Source organism: Xiphophorus hellerii, chromosome 13 (genome assembly GCF_003331165.1).
Source record: "Xiphophorus hellerii strain 12219 chromosome 13, Xiphophorus_hellerii-4.1, whole genome shotgun sequence".
In the NCBI taxonomy this organism is placed as follows: domain Eukaryota; kingdom Metazoa; phylum Chordata; class Actinopteri; order Cyprinodontiformes; family Poeciliidae; genus Xiphophorus; species Xiphophorus hellerii.
Window position 1 is genome coordinate 25,328,392 of NC_045684.1, and position 15,456 is coordinate 25,343,847.

The 15,456-nt window shown below is 40.6% G+C and overlaps 1 protein-coding gene across 2 annotated transcripts in view; it reads right to left on the reverse strand.

Moving 5' to 3' along the window:
- The window catches only part of LOC116731335 (CMP-N-acetylneuraminate-beta-galactosamide-alpha-2,3-sialyltransferase 1-like), a 101,395-nt gene that overhangs the window by 13,792 nt on the left and 72,147 nt on the right, over positions 1 to 15,456 (reverse strand). The gene's annotated exons all lie outside the window — the stretch shown is intronic.

A 15,456-nucleotide genomic window follows, 5' to 3' on the forward strand; every position in this document is an offset into this window, starting at 1 on the left:
ATGTAAACTTTACATACCACACCGCCAATTTATTCATGATTTCGGTGGACTTCATTAGTAATTTTGGGACATGGATTAAGATGTTAAAAAAAAAAAGAAAAAAAAAAACTCCCCAAAATCTTAAAGGGGCAGTGTTTTGTAAAATTAACTTTTGAATTCAAATGTCAGGATTCAGCAATTTAGATGATCGAGTGCCACGAATTACAGTTTATTTTATTCTGGACTACTTTTAAGAGGCAGCATTTTGCATTTTCCGGGCAAGAAGTTCCAGTTTATAGCACAATCAACTGTGTTACCTTCAGTTATAAAAATGCTATATGTAGTAAATATGAGTTAAAAGAAATTTTAATTTGTCAGTTAACGCCTTGAAATTGAGCCTCCATCTCTTTAAAAACTTCTGCTCTTTCAAGAAACTGAAACGTGGTTAAAGGGTTAATAGAGGAGCGACGTTTGATGACTTCCTGAAGGCGGAGCTTCAGAACGAGCAGGAGCTTCTTACAGAGACAGAGGCCCAATTTCAAAGTGTTAACTTACAAAGTAAAATTTCTTTTAAGTTGTACTTGTTATATACACCATTTTGATAACTGAAGTTAGCAGTTACTTGATTGTGCTGTAAAATGGCACAATGTGCCGGGAAAACACATAATACTGCCACTTTAAGACTTAGAAATGATAGAAATATTTGCATGGTACATTTATTTGTCAAAACAAACAATTATATTTTAAGGTGCTAAATTTTGTTGGTGGTCCGCTTCAGGACTCCCGACTTGACAGGACGTGCATCGCTACCCCAGAGGTAGAGCCAACTCATCCTTATAGTGCTGAGAAATGTTTAGAACACATTGAGGGGGGCAGTCAGGATTGTAGTGGGTCGTTTTTGAAGTGCGGAACAACAACGGCGTGGTGTCATGGCTACCGGTAACCGACAGCAGCTTTAATGTCATGGCTGTTTGTTATCCAGCAGCCTCTCGGATACTGTTGGCCTAATTAATATTCACTTCCACTTTAAATGTCTGGTGTCAAGAATCTCTGCGTTTCATGACATGGCCGAACAATTGAAGGTGCAGCTGGATTGCACAGCATGTAATAGGCAGCACTTTAAAGGTCAGCGGCATTTCAGCTCTCTGTGGGTTCCACATCCTCAGTCTGCTGTTGCTACCGCAGTTGGTCTTTACAATCCTGACTGGGTAACATTCAGAGAAGCCTGCGCGCTTTCAGCTGGGTAATAATTATATAAAACACTGCGCATCATATCTTGTACAGTATTTATGATGTTCTTGTATCAAAATAGATTTTCTTACATAGAGATATTTAGTAAAGCAGACCTTTTACATGTCTAATCTTATACTACCGTCAAACCTTAAAATTCATTCTGGTGTTAAACATCAGCTGTCTGTTACAGTCACTCTGTCAAACAAAATATCCCCCTCCTGACCAAAAACAACCAATCATAGTCAGGGGGTGCTGTCAATCACCCTCATGTACTCGCTGCGGAATGTGCTAATGGTGGAGAAACAACCGTTCATCTGCAGTCATTGGTGCACATGCTAACTAGCCTTAGCAATCACCACAGGCAATGCTAACTGCAGTGTAGCAGAGAGCATGGAGGCGATGAACAGGGCCACACAAGATTATGATTGACAGCACTAAGGCGCTCCTCCTGGTTCTGATTGATTGCCTCCAATTAGCCCTGGGAGAAGGAGGAGGAGCTTGGTTTCTTTTTTTTATAGATTATCTGTATCATACCATGCTGTCACAACACAGAGACAGTTTCAACAGATATGTAAAAAAACATTTTTTTACAAGGAATTATTAGCATAAAACAAGCTTCCATTTTTTGCGAGTTAGTTTTGTCTAATTTCAAGCGTACTAGAAAGTAGACCAAAAAAAACCAAACAACTTGATTTTTGCAGAGCACCAGTAACCACACGTTACAGTGTTCTCTGCTCCATACAGTCAAAGAAACTCTAATTCGATTTAAGTACCAGAGACAGCGTGATGGTAAATTTGAAAGCTTTCCAAATTTTAAAAACCTTGCCGTGCCTCATGGTGGTAATGTGCCTCATTCCTATTTTCAGCGGGGACCTCAGGGGTCAACAAACGAGGCAAAGGGTCGATCACACGATCCTATAAGCTCATCCTTAAAGTGTCTGCAGAAAGCCGGTCGCTTTGAGTCATTTAAAAATGCTGATGGAAAAATCCCTGTTATCGTCCCCTTTTGTTTAACTAACGCATTTGCATTGTAGACCTGCTGAATTATCCCCTGATGAAATGTAAACAAGCCAATTGCCTGACAGTGTTCTCCGTTAGCATTAGGGCAACACGCCTCTCTGCAACCTCCATGGGTCCTTGGGTTTGCATTTACACAGAGCTATGTTTAACACTACACCGCACGTGGAAAGCATCCACATCCACCCTTCTGGCTCTGCCGTGTCTACACTATTTATTTATTTTTTTTATGTGTTGTTGCAGCCCAAACGGCAATCAATCCGTTGACCTGTGTTTTTCTTTGATTTACAATGAGGTCCACTGGGCAAAAAAAAAGGCCTGACTGCAGAGTTGATTGAGTGCCCATAAAAAAAAGAAACCTAAATTGAATTTTTAGGGACACATTAATAACAATAAAGAGGAGGAGGAATAACTGGACACGAGCTTTTAAAGCTTCAGGGTGTTGCTTGCTGGCACCAAGCGCGGGTTATCTGCTCTCCGACATGTTTTTGATGTGTAGGTGGCGCTTGCAAAAAAAACATTCTGGCCATTTGTCGCCTCACAGGAACATCTCATTACGGTAATAACGCTCTTGCAAACGAGGGCAAAACCTTCGTGTTTGCACAGATTCATCGCTGGCTGAGATGAGTCGAGAGGGGAATTTAAACTTTCACGGTTTAAGATCCATCTTAATGAAGGTCTCTGCCAAAGCATACATCATCTTGTAGACTTTAAGCCTGACTGATGCTCAATTCAGCTGAGTAAATATGAATAATGAGACGACGAGACGTGCAAGACAGCCTCACTTTTCTAAGATAAAAGATGCTCTGGTGTGACGAGGGAACATACAGAAGAACAGCAATAATGTGGCGGTTCAACAACATAATAACTGTTACATTCTTTGAAAAATAAAAATGTGAATATGTTTTAGAGGAGGCCAGTTCTGACATAGCTGTTGTGTAGTGTGTTTAAGTATTTGGCACTGTAAAAAGCGATCCATGGAGACGTTACTGGAATTGCAAAAAAACTGCTTGCCGACAATGACTAGCATTGGTTTTAGCTGTCAAGTTGTAGAAATAAAATGCCAACTCTTAAATGTAAATGTGTGTATATACAGTATATCTATATACAGTATATATATATATATATATATATATATATATATATATACATACACACAGACACATTAATAAAAGAAAAGGTGACGCAGCTACTATTTGTCGACACTACAACTAGATAAGGAAGTTAGGAAAAGTTTTAACAAAAAGAAAATGGCAAGGAAGAGAGAAGATGGTTAGTTATGCCAGCTTGACTTTGAGAACCTTAACAGGTAGATGTGCTGCAGAATTTGGTGTGTTTCGGTTCAGCTAAAAAGAAAAGGCGACCCACACACCAACTCTCCAACAGAACATCAGTAGAGCAGGTGTTTAGATCACTGGTTGATGTGAACACATCCTCATTCAAACCAACCAGCAGCTCCTCTCGATTCGCTCCTCTAGTTTTGTATAAAACAAAAAGGCCGAATCAAAACCTCCTGCATATTCACGCAAACTTGTTCTCATACAGACACTTGTCATGTTCTTGACATTTAAAAGCAGGTCAAATAGGTTTTTTTTGTGTGTGTGTGTGTGTGTCTGCAGTCCACCGTCCTGCAACGACCAAGTCCTGTTTAGTACCACTGTGGTCTTCATGCATTGATTTATTTGCCGTTCCATCTCTTTATCCTTGTGTTGCACTTTCCATTCACGCTTAATTGTTTGTGTTCCCGAGGCGAGCGTTTAGCAGGCCAGTTGTGTTTATTGTTTTGCTCTCATTTGTCTCCCTTATCTCTGCTACGCCGTGCGTTTCGGGGCCACAAAGGAGATGAAGTGCGATTCCGCCATCTCAATTTTAGCTCGATAAAGTCAGCTGCATTTTCACATTTTAAAGATAAAAGCTCTTTGTTTGAGTGGGAAATGTAAGTCTTATCTCCGTACAGACATAAAGCAGAGCCAGCATCCAAAAGATAACATTTATAAAAATAATAATAAAAAAAACAAAAAAAACAACAACACAGTAACACATTTCTGCGACATCATATGCTTTTGCTTATTGATGTTCATGTCTTGGAACTAGAAAAAAAAAAAAAACGAACCTCATTTCAAATTTAAATCGAACAACCTCAGTGGCTTATTAGCGCTTCAAAAAGCCTATACATGAAAACATTTAATTATTCAAAAGCTACACAGCTTGCACTTGTCAATCAGAGGAAGATGAAAAAAAAGTCTCTTGTGATGACAGTCAATTTTGGTGCCGCAAATGGCTGAACAAACAACAGGCTTTCAGCCAATAAGCCAATGCTATTCAGCAATCTCAGGAGTCTTTGATTAAGGCTTTACAGGATTTGGTTGCATTGTGATGTGAATTCACTGCCCCACAGAAATGTTCATGCTCATCGTTCCACATCTTGTCACATTACAACCACAAAATTCAATGTATTCTGTCAGGATGTTACAAGACAAGAAAACTGAATGTTGTGCTTAAAGGGGGAGTGTTATGTAAAATCAACTTTTTGTTTGGATTTGTGTAGCTTTTGGATTTTATAATGTTATTCCCTCATCAAAAACATACATGGAGTGTTGCCTTGATTCTTTTATGCATGTTTGAGAAATCTTTTAATCACCCATGGCAACCATTCAGCTGTACAAAACGCCTGGGCGGACCTAGCCCCGCCTTCAAGGACGAAGCTCCTCCTTGGAGCTGCGGCTTCCAAATTTCCAAGCTTGCGCCTCTCAGTGAACTTCCACACTCGGCTCCTTCAGACCAGCCAGCAGCAATTAGCAAACACCTGATGGAACCGAACGTCAGCTGAACTCATTAAACGAGCTCAGAGGAGCCATGTTGTGATGACTTCCTGAAGGAGGAGTTTCAGAAACGGCAGGAGATTCTTAAAGAGACATTTTTTACAGCATTCTTATACAAACTGAAGTTAAAGTTACTTGATTAAGCTATAAAATGGCACAATGCTTTTGTTACCAAATCAAATTCATTGATGCTCTCATTGAATAAACACTAGAGAAAACAGTATAAAAAAAAGAAAAGAAAAAGAATTACAATCCCAATAATACAGACAATTTTGGGTTTTCTTGAACATTAATAGGCAACGGTAATCAAAACTCTTAAGATAAGACATTTATAACAATAAATGATACAATAAACCCTAAGAGTGACGTTCAGTTCATCATCTGAAAATACAAATAGTAGTAATAAAGAACAGCAAACCTACTGAGACATCACCATCCATCCACCTAAACTGACAGGTAACAATCCCTGTGGTTTATTTATGTTCAAAATGTCTTGCCATATTCAGTTCACTTCTCTGTGTTCCTTATTGCTAGTATGGTGTTGCCATATACGTTCATTCCTCCCTGTTGAGTTTCTTCATTTGTTCTTGTGTTCTGTTTGAACAGATTTTCTTTCCATTTAGACTTTTGGTTTTAGAGATCCTTTGTGTTTTAGTTCAACTCCCTCAAAAACGCACAAAAACCAACTTTGAACCTGCTGACGAATACACAGAAATAAACACTTCACTTTTCTGACCCAGACTGTTGGGGGCGGGGAGGAAAAAAAAGTCTCCAGTCTTCACTTTAATATCTGCACAGTATTTATGTTGAAAATTCTTTCCTTATTTTAGTATTTCTTCAGTTTTTAAATATTCTATTTTTGCGTTAACCTACTTGCTTTGATTGCCTGTCACTTTGCTGAATTTCCCCTCTGTGGAACAATTCTGATCCACTCTAATTTCTTATTTAGAACAACGAGGCTGTTATGATAAAATATTTAAAAATTTTGTAAAAATGCTAATGCACATGAATATATATCTTATTCTGTCATTTTCTCCTCTTCCAGCAGGCCCCAGACCTCAACTTAGAAACACTTTTCAGGACAGTAGCGTTGTTATCTGTGCGTTGTTTCAGGATATTCTGTCCTCTTGTAAACCGTGGCTATGGTGACCCAAAAGACACTCTGACCTCTGTGTGTGAGAGAGGACTTCTTTAAAATGTGAAAATTTGATTCTGTTCTTATACGTGCATTTTCGTCAAGAAAAATATATGTGCTGTTTTGCCTTTTACCTAATACAAGCGTTTGTTCTTTTTACAAAAAGAAAAGGAAGAACAAAGTATACACACACACATACACACCCCTACATACATACTGTATATGTTTCTTGATGAAAATGTGTGTGTAAGGAAAAAGAAAACCAAAAGAGAGAAGCTTCATTTCTGTTGACCATGTAATTGCGCAATTGGACATTTTGATAAGTTTGATTAATGGAAACGCAGCAATTTTGAAGAGTGTCGTTCTTCGATAAAACTTTTTTGCGAAGGTGAGGTAGGGGGTTTCTCCGTGTGGATCATAATTGGTTTATTTCACGTCACAAAAACAACAATCGGATGTTGCAGGTGATGCAAACCACGAAGAAGAAGAAGACGAGGTAAGAAGTCTTACCGCATGAACAAACTCATCAAAGTGTGATTTTCTTACTTAATGTAAACACCACAATTGCCAAATTGTGTTCTTTCAACATTAGTGGAATACTGAAAAATGTTTTGAGCACATTTGTAATGGAAGCGCAGCTAGAGAGAAAGGGAAAGAATCCATTTTATATTATCAGCACTTTCAGCTGAAACTAGCCTGAGCATTCCCTTTAAGTGGTTAGACTTCATGGCTTTTTGTCTTCTCCACTTAATAACTAAAACATGTTAGGGTGATTAACATAGGATGTTTGCTCTATAATTAGAATAGAATAGAATTTTATTGTCATTGCACTGTCACAAGTACAAGCATTGAGATGTAGTTTGCATCTATCCAGAAGTGCTCTACGAGATATAAATATTTATTTACAGATGTACAAGACTATGTATGTATGGACTATAAGGGGTTATAGCAAGAGATATAGATATTGTGTATAAATATAAATATGGGAGCTATATGCACAGATTATACAGATTATACAGAATATACAAGAATGTTAGGGAATGGATTATAGATAAATAATGGCAGATAAAATTTACAGGTTGTATGTGTGTGTGAAGAAAACAGTCCGTGATGTGTGTGTGTGTGAGGATAGTCCATGTGTTATTGTTGTATGAGAGGATAGGGGAGTACAGTATTTATAGTTTATGTTTTATGTCAGGAGGCGTTCAAAAGCGTGACAGCTGTGGGAAAGAAGCTGTTCTGGTGCCTGGTGGTTCTGGTCCGTAGGCTTCTGTAATGCCTCCCAGAGGGCAGGAGGGAAAAGAGTGTGTGTGCTGGGTGAGTGGAGTCCTTTGTGATTTTCCCGGCCCTTTTCAAACACCGCTTCCTGTAGATGTCCTTGATGGCAGGGAGCGGTGCCCCGGCGATATACTGGGCAGTTTTCACCACCCTCTGCAGCGCCTGCCGGTCGGAGACAGAGCAGTTCCCGTACCAAGCTGCAATACAGTTGGTGAGGATGCTCTCAATGGTGCAGCGGTAGAAGTTCGTGAGGATCTCTGAGGACAGGTGGTTCTTCCTCAGGGTCCTCATGAAGAAGAGGCGCTGATGTGCCTTCTTAATGAGTTTGGAGCAGCTGGTTGTCCAAGTCAGGTCCTCGGAGATGTGGACTCCCAGGAACTTAAAGGTGTCCACACGCTCCACCACTGTCCCCTTAATGTGGATGGGTGGATGTAGGTCAGCGTTCCTCCTGAAGTCCACGATAAGCTCCTTGGTCTTCTCGGTGTTCAGCTGCAGGTTGTTTTTGTCGCACCACTCAACCAGACGGTCTACCTCCTCCCTGTAAGCGGCCTCGTCATTATCTCTGATGAGGCCGATCACCGTGGTGTCGTCTGCAAACTTGATGATGGCGTTAGAGCCATGGACAGGTCTGCAGTCGTAGGTGAAGAGGGAGTAGAGGAAGGGACTCATCACACAGCCTTGTGGCACTCCGATGTTTATGATGATGGTGGATGAGAAGTGGTTGTCCAGCCGGACATGTTGAGGTCGACTGGTCAGGAAGTCGAGAAACCAGTTACACATGAGTGAACTGATGCCGAGGTCTGTGAGTTTGGTAATGAGTTGTGATGGGATGACAGTGTTGAATGCTGAACTAAAATCTAAGAACAGCAGTCTGGCGTAAGTGTTCTTACTGTCCAGGTGAGAAAGGACAGAGTGCAGCGCTATAAAGACTGCATCCTCTGTGCTCCTGTTCTGCCTGTATGCAAATTGGTGGGGGTCTAGTGTGGGGGGGAGACAGGATCTGAGGTGTGCTAGGACCAGCCGCTCCAAGCACTTGGTAATGATGGGGGTAAGGGCTACCGGGCAGTAGTCATTGAATCTGGTTGGGTTGGGATTCTTGGGGATTGGGACGATGGAGGTAGACTTGAAGCAGGTCGGTACCACAGCGTGGGCCAGGGACAGGTTGAAGATGTCCGTCAGCACTCCTGCCAGCTCCCCAGAGCACGTTCTGAGGACACGTCCAGGTATGCCATCAGGACCCGCAGCCTTGTGGGATTTAATCCTGCTCAGAGCCGCTCCTACGTCAGTGGGGAGGAAAGTCAGTGGCTGTTGGCCTGGGGTGGTAGCTGCTTTGGTTGCAGTTGTGGTATTCCCTCTCTCAAAACGAGCATAGAAGTTGTTAAGTTCGTTGAGGAAGGAGACATCAGTAGAAGCGGGGGTGGTATTGGGTTTCTTGTAGTCTGTGAGAATCTGAAGGCCTTGCCACATACGTCGGGGGTTGGCGTTAGAAAAATGATCCTCCACCTTCCTTTTGTAGTGGTGTTTGGCCTTCTTGATTCCCTTCTTCAGCTCAGCCCTGGTTGCACTGTAAGTCTGTGCATCCCCTGACCTGAAGGCGATGTTGCGGGCCTTCAGCAGGAGACGAACGTCTCAGTTCATCCAGGGTTTCTGGTTGGGGTACATGGTAATGCGTTTGCAGGTGGTGACACTTTCTATGGTGGTGTAAATATGGTTCAGTACAGATGAGGTGTACTGATCCAAGTCTGTATGGTGGAAAATAGTCCAATCTGTATTCCTGAACCGGTCCTGGAGCACAGCGTCTCCCGGTAGGTTTCACACGTTGGATGAGTGGTAAGTACCGAGGTGTGAGGAACAGGGAGAGATGGTCTGATTGTCCGATGTTGGGGAGGGGTGTCACATTGTAGGCTCCAGCCAGATTGGAGTAGACATGGTCCTGGGTCTTGTCTCTTCTGGTGTGGCAGGAGACATGTTGGTGGAATCTGGGAAGAACTGTCTTCAAGTTGGAGTGATTGAAATCACCTGCAACAATAAAAGCAGCCTCAGGGTATTTGGTTTGGTGTTTGCTAATAGCCGCATAGAGTTCTTTCATGGCTAGCTTGGCATTAGCATCCGGGGGGGTGTACACGGCAGTGAGGATGATCGAGGTGAATTCCCTTGGGAGGTAATAAGGTCTGCATTTGACCATTAAAAACTCCACATTCTGTGAGCAGTGACTCTCGGTAGTAGCAGAGTCTGTGCACCAAGCTTTGTTAATATAAATGCACAAACCTCCGCCTCTGGTCTTGCCGGAGTCATCTGCTGTCCTGTCGGCTCGGTGTGTGTGGCGTCCACTTAGCTGGATAGCATTGTCCGGGCAGCTGTTGTTTAGCCATCTTTCGGTGAAAAACATGACTTTGAGTCCATAATCCGTCTGTCACTCGTGATGGATAGTTGTAACTCATCCATTTTATTAGCCAGAGAACGGACATTGGCGAGGAAAATGCTGGGTAAAGGGAGCCGATGTGGTGTTAGCTTTAGCCTAGCTCGCACCCCTCCACGCTTACCCCGCCTTTGTTTACGTTCTCGTCGCGGCCTGCGTACACTTCCACCCAGCCGGGAGAAGTGAACAGCCTCCGGTGTTCTGGAGATCTCTGGGATGAGTCGGAGATCGGCGATCATAGAGTCAAAATTGTAGCTCCAAAGGTACAGAAGTTCGTGTCTGCTGTAGTGCAGCAACACTGTGCAATTCTGAAAAAAAAGTCCAGTCATGAATAGATAAAAAACCACTAAAGAGCAGATTCTGGAGAGACGCTGAGCTTCGCGTTGTTCACGCGCCGCCATCTTGGTCTGTTCATGCAATTATTGTAATCCGGAGAATGGATATAGTTTTGCAGTGAATTGGTGCCTTTTGTTTCATTATATGTGAAATCAAGGATTTCTGATCATTACTGACTGTCCACATAAATTTAAGAGTGATAAAAGTATTCTACTTAAAGAGACTCGTGCATCCTGACGCGTCAGTGAGATATAATCCTTTCCATTCGCAGCGATGTGAGAAAAAAGTAGAAAAACCGTGGATACAAACCGAACATTAACGCTGAAATGCTTTCCTATGAAAGCAGAGGTGAAACTCTACACTAAATAATTTGCATGTTGTGCCTCTGCACCCGTCAGTTCAGCAAACACACCACCCCACAGTCTTATCAGAAGCATGTGTACTCCACACCTTCCTGTCACCCAGCCTGTTCCTGCTGCTAAGGTAAACCTTCCAGCTTTTCAGCCCGAGCGTGGGCTCCGGGTCTGACTCTGCTCGGATGAGTAAATAAAAAAATAAAAAAAAGAAATAAAAAAAAAAGGAAAAACATCACAATTCCATGGCAAAGATTAGATTTCTTTTTTGTCCGCTAATGGCAAAGTAATAATTCTCATCTTGCTGTGGTCCCCGTCACGCCGTAATTGAATCTGTGGAGAATAGCACGCTGCTGTCGCAGGGTGGGGGGGAGCGGTAATGTGGCTTTATTTAGAGCGGCGACGTGTCGCGGCGGGCCGTCAAAGCCACGCAGCGAAGAATGATGAGGCCACAATGCGGTGTGAAATTCGCTTTCGGAGATTTGAGCTGCGCTGCAGTCATGTCGATGGTGGAATTTGTGTGTTTAGCGGAAACTTTGCTACAAACTCGATTTCTATAGATCCGAACGGAGCGTCTGCGGTGTCAGACGATGGTTTTAATTTGTTTTTTTCTGTGCTTCTTATTTTCATGCAGGAAACTTTATGAACGTTTGTATCCTGCATCTGTCGGATGGGACAATGGTTGGAAATTTGCATTCTGCTAAATCCGGTGTATTTAAGACAACATTGAACATCTATTAATAAGCACTAGGGCTGCACCGATTGTGGTTTTCTGGCCGATCGCCGATCTGTAAAAAGCCTGACCTGCCAATTCTGATTTTGGCCGATACCAATATTTTTGTGCAAAATGTTGCTAAACAAAGCGAGAAAGTCACTGAGTTGGCAGCAATGGGGTGACTATTGTTAACTGCAAACGTGCAGACATGACCTGGTGGGCGGGGCCAACGGTCAAAGAGGACAGTGGCTGATCCTTAGACCTTAGTAGACCGAAGTAGATAATATCTGCTTAACATCTATAGACTTCTTCATATTCAGTCTTTGGGGAAACAGCCAATCAGCGTCAAGGGAAAAGAAAGCCGCTCGAGGATTGGTTGTTTGGCAAAAGCTAGCCAATAGCGTCATGTAGCATTGCCCTGAGGTGTTTCAGCTTCCCATGCTGCATTTTCTTTTTATATGTCAGAATGCTCTACGAAAAAAAAACTACAATAAGCAAACTTTCTAAGAATTATTTTTGATAATTTATGTTCCACAAAAAATATCACGTAGATGGATACTGAACTCCCAAATTTCAGCCAGAAACAGATGAAATTTGTGGTCAATGACATTGGATTGCTCACATTTTGAAAACAAATGTACAATCCAACTGATCTGTCAACTTCAGGCTTCATTTCAAGCAGCTTTCTTTCAGCCTTCATCTCCCAACAGAAACTGAAAAATATACCAACAATTGTTGTTTTCTTAGGAATCGGGCCTCATTAAAATATTTATGTGAGCAAAGAGAGCAGGAGAGAATCAAATGGATATAAATAAGCTGGTGGAGAGCAGACTGCAAACGCTAGTGATGACTTAATTAACATGCTAATTGATGCATGACATTGTCTTCCAGCTCCAGCTCATTGTTCTGGAAGACTGTGTTGTAAAAAAAGAAAAGAAAGAATAAGGGTGGAAAAGTGTGAAATAGTTCATATTGGGTCTGTGAATTTAACTCAGAATCACCAAATACTTTCCTATAGACATACACATTGTTCTGATAAAGGGTGAACTTGTGAAGCGCCGTTTGATAGGTTGAAAACTAAAGTAATCTTTTATAAAATATGGCTGGTGTTTAGGAAGTACAGTAGAGTGAAAAAATTAGGATCCCTTATTAAACACTCAGTTCCTTAATGTTCAAATATTAATGCCAAATCTATTTTTTTCTCTCTCTCTGGTTAAGGTTTGATTTCACTTAAAAACCAAAAAGTACTATTTTTTAAAGTTATCAAAGAAAATATATTAAAATGCATTGTGTAGCCGAGGAAAAAGTTAAAAGTATTAGTTACTCTTAGCTACTTTGGCTAACGTAACTTCAGTGAGACATCTACCGTCCGACATCAGGCCGAGGAAAGTCCTTACTTCCAGCTGTGAGATGTTTGAGCGCTGCACGGACGGCTCGTTTAAAGTCACCCCACAGCATCTCAGCAAGATTGAAAATCCAGGCTTTGACTAGGCCCAGAACTCGGATCACTGTCATCTTGCAGCGCTCATTTCCGCTTCAGAGAAATAACTCTGGAAGTCTTTAGTAGGGATGCACCAATCCACTGTTTTCACTTCTGACACCAATATCTGAAGCTTAGCATCCTTCAAACTGCTGCAACTTTAATTGTTTTATGTTGGAACCAATAAAGGGGCATTCTGAATTATTCCTTTCCAGAAATTGTTTTTGTTGTCGTTACATTTTAAAAGGACATTTTGGAAGGTATTTTCTGTTTTATAGTTTTTTCCTATTATTTAAGGCCGAAGCGATTAATTGGATTTATGGCGATGACTCGATTGTTGAAATAATCGACTACTTTAGTAATCGATTAATCGTCTGAAGTATACAGACTCTAATAAAGACCAAACTGTATTGAATTATTTGCTTACTTGCATCTGTTAATGCATTTCTGCTATTGAAAAAAAAAAAACGTAAGTTTTTTTTATACAATAGCATAAAAAAAATCTTTTTTTTTCATCTAATTGTATAAAAATTTTATACAATTGTCAGAACAATCAATTACTAAAATAATTGTTGTTTTCAACCCTAATAGCATTTGAAACATTCTGTATTGTTGACATTTATATTAAACATGTATACGTCCAAATACATAGAGAATTAATTGTCTTCAAACTTTTTTTTAACACTTCTGTTGCATTTTTCTTTGACTGTGATCAGAGGCAGTTTTTCTTGTTTAGTTTTTTGTTTTTAACCACTTTAAGCTTTTGGTTGTTGGGTCTAGTGTGGCACTTTATCTCCAATGCCACCGTATAAAAGAGATAACAGGGAGATTTAATCTCCCTCATTTACACAACAATGAAATAGTCTGCATCTTCATTTTGTGGCTTAAAATGCGTCATCTGGAAACTGAAAGAGGGCGGAAGTTATCTAGAGAAAAATTTGAACAACTACGACAGTAACCACACACGAGCACACAAGGTGCAATCTAATTTTAATCATTGGTGTGACTTATTCATGCTTCAGAAGTAAATTTTTTATTAAACATAATTCAAAAGCCTCGGAAGTTACGTTAGTCTGTAGGAGTCGGACACAAAGGCTCATTTCAACACTTTCATCTGCCGAACAAAAACTAGAAGCAAAGGTTCCGTTTGTTTCAGAACATCATTCGTTCAAGAGGAAAAACCAAATAGGCTTCATTTTTCTCACAAATTAATACTTAGTCAAGGTCCTGCAACATTTCTGATCAATACATTTGGTAAAAAAAAAAAAATCAACAAGCTTTTAATGCTGTTGTTCAAATGTCGTCTGACGAGAACTCACTCGGGCGCAGAAACCCTCTTAGGCTACAGAATGAAACTTGATTTCTCAGATTCATAATAAATAAGTTGGAGGCAGATTTGAACATATTTTAAAGTTCCAGCCAAATGAGGGATGTGAACGTATCAACATATTAACTCTACAGGTTTTACACATGGACACAGCCAGTAGTCATGTTTTTCCACAGAGTCTCACTGGGGATGGTGATCTAGCCTCTTAGCATCTAAATTAGCTGTTATTATAAATACAGCCGTACATTTTAAGACGATACAATACAGACCCAGAATCCATCTGGGGAGAACTACCTCCTGCTGCTCTGTCACGCTTCAGTTCATGTGACAGATAACCGGGAGCCCCAGCTTGTGAGTTGTTTTTTTCACTTTACAATATTCAAATGCTGCTCTTTATATCTCTTACTTTAATTCCACAATTTAGATGAAACAAACTTAATCCCAAATGCAAATTTTAGAACTAGTTTTAAAATGTAAAAATAACTGGCTAGTGAAGAGCAATCACGGTGCATCTAATTCCCATGAATTTCACTCCAATATAGAAATTAATTATTGTGTTTATCTAGAGAAACTCATCCATGCGTTTATCTTTAGTCACATTGATTACTGCGTCTTCAGAGGTTTGCCTAACAAATCAATCAAACAGCTGCAGCTGATCCAGAACAGTGCTGCTCGCGTTCTCACTAAAACCAGGAAGATAGAGAACATCACACCAGTTTTAAAGTCCCTACACTGGATCCTGGAGCTCAGAGAATAGACTTTAAAATACTATTGTTAGTTTATAAATCACTGAACGGCTTAGCACCACAATACATTAAAGATCTGCTGTTGTTGTATCAGCTTCCAGACCCTTCAGATCTTCTGGTTCTGGTTTTAGTCCCCAGAACCAAACAAGGAGAAGCAGCATTCAGCGTCTATGCACCACAAATCTGGAACAAGCTTCCAGAAAACTGCAAAACTGCTGAAACACTGAGTGCCTTTAAATTTAGGACTAAAACCCACCTGTTTAAAGTTGCTTTTGAAACAATCAATTAAGAATTTAACGATGGCATCTGACTTAATGTAATGTTTTGATTGTTGATTCTATGTTGCATGACTGTGTTTTTATGATTCAAAGCACTTTGAAATGCCTTGCTGCTGAAATGTGCTATACAAATAAAATTTGATTGATTGAGTTTGATTTCTCTCCATTTACATAACCCACATACTAAAAGACCAACAGTAATACACAACAATATCATTTTGTTTAACATTTTTCTCTTCTTTTTTTTAATACCCTGAAACAGTATTAACTAATACATTTGGATGTTGTTGAACACACCATGTTTGGGGGAAGAATGGTTTACCAAATGCCAAAAGTGA